This window comes from Oxyura jamaicensis, chromosome 4, assembly GCF_011077185.1.
Source record: "Oxyura jamaicensis isolate SHBP4307 breed ruddy duck chromosome 4, BPBGC_Ojam_1.0, whole genome shotgun sequence".
Lineage (NCBI taxonomy): Eukaryota > Metazoa > Chordata > Aves > Anseriformes > Anatidae > Oxyura > Oxyura jamaicensis.
The window spans coordinates 53,284,278-53,290,151 of record NC_048896.1 but is presented as its reverse complement, the minus strand read 5'-3'; positions in this window follow the sequence as shown (position 1 = coordinate 53,290,151).

Genomic DNA, 5,874 nt, shown 5'->3' with positions numbered 1-5,874 from the left:
TTATGCACTTCAATGACTAGGTTTAGAACGACCATCAACACATCTGGCCGCCCTATTTTTGAAAAGGAAAAGGTGTCTCTTCCATTCAAAAATCCAATATTAAGTCTTTACATCTGTGACTGAACACAGGACATACACTTCAGTCAACTTCATCAGGAATTATATTTTTAGAAAGATGATATATCTTTATGGAAATAGAAGGATGGACTCCTTCTGAAACCCAAGTTCTAAATCACGCCTAGAGAGGTAGCTGATTAATACTTGTCACCTGAAGCTTCCTCACTCCAATCTGAGTTACAATCTCATCATCGCTCTCTGGATCCTTTTTCCTACAAAACTCAGGCCATATCTAAGCTTAAGCTATCTTGCAGTTTAAGAGAACAAGTTGAAGATGGGAAGACACCCAGCCTAATGATCTTCTGGTGATGAAGGTAGAAGCTAGCCTGAATTAGCATGACACACTCTGTTGCTGTTCTGCCTAGTATTGTTGACTTACTCTGGTTCTCTTTGTTTGAGGGATATGACTGTGGTACAGTAATAGTAGCTGCCTTTTGCGGTGGAGATGGGCCTTCAGATAATGCCTTTCATGTTGCAAAAACATGGGGTCAGCTTTTAAAGGCATTTAAGCGTGCCAAGATTTGGATAGGCAGAAAGTTGATTTTAAAAATTCATAGGTACCTCATTTAGATATTTAGAAGCTTTCAAAAAGTCCACTTATGGTCTGCCTTCCCAAATACACCTTAAAAGTCAGGTCCTTAGGGCAGGACAGACTACTGTTTGCAAACAATTGGTTTCTCAAATGTTAATTTTTTCCTCCTATTTGTAAGTTATCAAGAAACATGGCCTTTTTTAACAACAGCAAAAAAGTAATAAAATTATTTAAAATAGGTTGGCAAGCAGTTTTGTGGACATTTTTGAGTTATGAATTGCCATTTGTCAGCTGTTTGTAGTAAATATTTAGTAGACTCTTTGATGTAGGGTTGGTGTTTGGCTTCCTAAATCACAAGTCCTGCATTATTTTCCTGGAATGGATGATGTAACTTTATAAATGACTTCTGTTTCTTTCCATAATGAATTTTCGTCATAAAATACATTTTGTTTGTTTTGTTTAAAAGGATTTCAGTAAGTGGGGCTTAAATTAGCTGTTTGGGATCAGTTGTACAGACAGCTCTTTAGTTGTTCAAATGCTAGTAAAAACTCATTAGCAAAGGGATAGGGACAACGTGGTTTCAAGGCTTCTTCCCTTCTTTTGATAAATGCTTTATATATTATGGTTTATGACTACCTTTATCAGCCCTGCACAAACATTAACTAATTAGTCTCCAGAGACTGCTGTGAAACAGTTAAGCCTAGTGTTTTTCATCCACTTTAACAGCCAGAAACACCTAGGTAAAGACACACAGATGGTGGGACTGCAGGGACAGGTTGAGTCTGTGGTAAGTGGTGCCATCCTTGCCTGGGTCTGGTTGCCTTGCTGTTGTGTGATACATGAAGTGCAGCTGGTAGGTCTCTGGTAACATGTGAGCATGGTCATATAGAAGTGTTCTGCTGAGAGTCTCTACATTTTATTCTCAGTGTGTTAACTTCCCATATTTTTGGAAACTGGTCAGAAGACAGTAATTCTCATCCTCAAAAGCTAAAGATGTTTTATTATTTTAAAAATAGTGTTTTAACAGATCAGAAAGCATAACCTCTTTTTACATTGCACGTAGAGAAGATAAATCATTGGATGCCTTAATTTATAAGTACCCATTATATTCCAGCCTCATTGCCAGTATCTATTTACACATTTCCCACAAAGAAATTAAAATAGAAGAACATATTGTTCCCCAGACTTGTTGATTGACTTACTGATTTATGGGCTTGGTTTCTGAGACTCAACCAGAGCCTTTCCCATTGCAACACACTAAGAATCATGAAAATAATGGAACAGAAATACCACATGGCCAAGCCATGTATGCTTTCTGTTTAAGCAGCTTCAGGCTGACCTTGAAATTTTCAGCTCTTCAAACCTTGAAACCTCCAGAAAGCCGCACAAGAAATGCTTGCTCTACACCAACAAAGAGACAGAAGAAAAACGGTGTTACAAAGAACCATCCATTTATTTTTCTTTCAACACTAACAATTAAATTAACTTAAACACAGCAGAGAATTGATAAAACCTACAATGACACTGGATGTCTTCAATTTAAATTTCCTGGTAAAGCAATCCTCAGGTTCTACTCTGCTTTCAGTTACACTGGAGTAAATGTAGAGTAGATGCTGTGTGTAATCTATCTTGTTCACTCTGCATACAGCACAAACACCTTTCCTGGCTTTTTTATGTTTTTTTTTTTTTTTTTTTTTTTTTTTTTGTTTTTTTTTTTTGTACTTCAGAGTGCATACTTTCACTATATAGGTTTTCCTGCAGGTAATGCTTGTTTATTTTTAGCACAGCTAATGGTGTGCTTACTTACAACATAACAGTTCTGAATATGGGGAATGACTCATATTCATTAAAATGAATCTTGATACATTTGGCTACTCATATAAAACAGAGGTGCATAATGTGGGGGAATTAGAGGACACAGAATTCATTAATCCATGAGGTGGCAGTGATGCCAAGCAGAGACAGGAATAAATTTCTCATATGTGTCTTGGTGACAAAGTGATTGTTTTGGGGGGGGAAAAAAAAAAAAAAAAAAAAAAAAAAAAAAAAAAAAAAAGCAAGCCTTGAATTTGTGACTATTTAACTCTTGTAGGGGGATGTTCCAGAGGTTGAAAAGAAAAATGAATTGTGGAAATCAAACTGATAGAGAATTTTTAGAAAAACATTCATGTGACATCCTTGTATTTTTCGTTTCATTTTGAATTTTGGTAATCCTTCAGACTGTTTTGATTCAGTAATTTATGTCTCTTGGAACAATTTAGCCTAGTAAATTATGTACTGGTGCACAGACCGAGAACAAAATCCATTATGTGAGTAGCAGTAAGAGGTGACATCAGCTTCATGCTACGAGGTAATTTTGATTGTGTGTGGGCTGGGTGTAAGTCAGCACCTTCTGTTTAGCATAATGGTGTGGCCAATACAAATAGTTGCTGATGTGGATTCTTGGGGAAGCAGAGTAAAGGACATCGAGCGCAAGAACTCTATGTAACTTTTATCTAAGAAAAACGGCTCTCAGCCCAGCATTTCTTTTAGGACCAGCCACCCCCTGATTTCAAGAGGAATTTGCAGTAAGGGAGAGGAAAGTGGTCCAGCATTTTGAAACCAGGATACTTCCCATAACGCCAGTCCTTCAAGGCTGTGATAGTGTGGGAGAGGGTCATCTTCACCACACACTGGTGGTTGTATGACATCCATTCAAACAGAACATTTGCCTCAGTTAACTTGCATGCCAAACACATGGTATTTTACAAAGCCTGTGTAGCCCTCTCACATCCTCCAGTATCTATGACAATATGTTCAGTGTTGATATATTTTAATATAGACAAAATAATACATAATCACCAATAATTTGCATCTAAGTAGCACATTTTATGCAGTGTCTGGTAGGCATATTACTGATTTGAATTGACTGGGTTTCCCAAGGTTTTTTTTTTGGAGACAAGTAAATGAAAGCTGACATTTTCAAACTTGGAAGGTTAAAGTTAGACTGAAGCCTCAAAAACAACGTTCCCATATTCAAAAGATCTGAGTCCCTGACATTTTAAATACCTCCAATATTAAGCAAGTCATTCAGTAAGTCAATGATGCAGAAGGAAAAGTTGTGAGGAAAAAAAGCCCTCATGCCCAGATCCATGTCATTCACATATCCATCAGGCAATGCCATGTGTCAAAATGTTTATAACTTGAGAGCAAGACACCTCACAGATCCCACTGGTCTCCTTTGGGACTTTGCTGCTACCATCTCAGACCTGCTGCAAAGGTCACAAGCATCAAGTCCTAAAGCACTTGAGTAGAAGCACTTTGTGGAAGAACTCTTCCAGCCTGCGATTCTGGGACACTAACAATTTTGGAAATCTCCATTTGATATCTGTATCCCAATACATCCAAAGATAAAGCCTTGATAGGATGTCTAGGGGGAGAAATTACATCCATTGTGGATGAAAACCATCCCTGCTCTTCTTTATTTTCATGCACGATAAATGAAAACAAAACTCAGGAAGAACAGGTTGAGCCTGAGCTATGTGGCAGGCTATCCTGATGCTGGTACCAAGCTCTGAGATGTAGACATTGCTTCTGCTGTGGATAATGCTGAACCCAACTCTTGCAGTTTTCCTATTGCTGTCCAAGATTTTCCACTAGAGCTTGCATTTTGCTTAGTTTTTAATGAGTATGCCAAGATGCTCCTGGCCTAACAAATGCATAAGCAGTGACATATTACTCAGCGTCTTCAAAGTCTCCTTTATTCTAAAGGATAATTGTTTTTATTATTTTAAATTATGTAATAATGCTAAGACACTGCAGTAATGGATCCCCTAAAACACACACACTGTAATAATGATCCCCCTTTTATTATGTCTCTCTAGGATGCTTGAACTAATCATCTCTGGAAAGCTTTCCCTGTACCAGATGCAGCTAGCAAATGGTTTTATTGTTATTCCCCACACTACCAGCATCTAATCCATAGAAGCTAGGAAAGACTGTCCAGAGAAGGAGCAAATCAGCACTGATCACTGAGGGACTAATTTCCAACACAGTGGATAAATCCTCTTTCTCTCTCCTAATGTTCTTCCTGGCCCAAGGCACCCTGACAAACCACTGGCCTCCATCCAACCCACTGCGAAAGGAAGTCAGAATTACAGTGAGATGATTCAAGGGAATAGTCTCATCAACTGCACCCAGACTGCTTAATTTTATTGCAAAGACCAACACCAGTTCCCACTGCCAAATCTGTCTTCCTGAGATATACATGAGCTGAAGTTGAGTCTGATCATGTGTCAAGGACAATAGCTAATCTGCTTCAACTGAAGCCATGAAATATCAGGAGCTGGTTGACAGTGGAGTTAGGTCCATCTTCACTCTACAACTGTGTTCAAACCAAAAGCAGCTCTCTTCATTTTAATGTTAGATGCTGTGTCAGACACAATGTCTATCTATACAGAAGTTATCCTGAGAAAAAGGAGCTGCACACGCCAATTTGCCTCCAAAACATGAGTAGATGATGGCTACAACTTAAGAAAAAATGATAAAATACTCTGTCTTTCCAGCTCTGTCAGCAGGGGCTGGGCTGGCACCAATGCCCTGGAAACGGGTGACGCTAGCTCTGCTAGCATGGGAGCTATCCTGGTGGTGGATGTTATTGCTGAAATGTTCATGTTATTGCTGCAATGGGTGCTGCAGAAGCATGTACTACATCAGCTCCTCAAACATATGCACCAGCATTATGCACAGAAAGACAACATTATGGGTAGATAATATCATAAGAAGTCTACTCCATTTTGTCCCTAACATTGCTATGATACGTGTGATTTGAAAACTAGGGATTTCCAGGAAATGACATACCAGAACCCCTTCACCTCTGTGTGTGAAACCAAGAAAAATCTTTTCGTGACAGGATAAAACTTTTTTTTTTTTTTTTTTTTTTTTTTAAAAAAAAAAAGCATTGGAGCAGGAACAACCCTGCAGCTATAACTCACTATTCATTAGCTCACAATTCATTATATTTATGCCACTTTTTTTTGAAACTGTGTTTGACCCTTCAATTTTTTCTTGGTTTTGGTTCAGGGTCTGCAGAATTTTTGAGATTCTAAAACTCTTTTCTTTTCTTTTCTTTTCTTTTCTTTTCTTTTCTTTTCTTTTCTTTTCTTTTCTTTTCTTTTCTCTTTTCTTTTCTTTTCTTTTCTTTTCTTTTCTTTTCTTTTCTTTTCTTTTCTTTTCTTTTCTTTTCT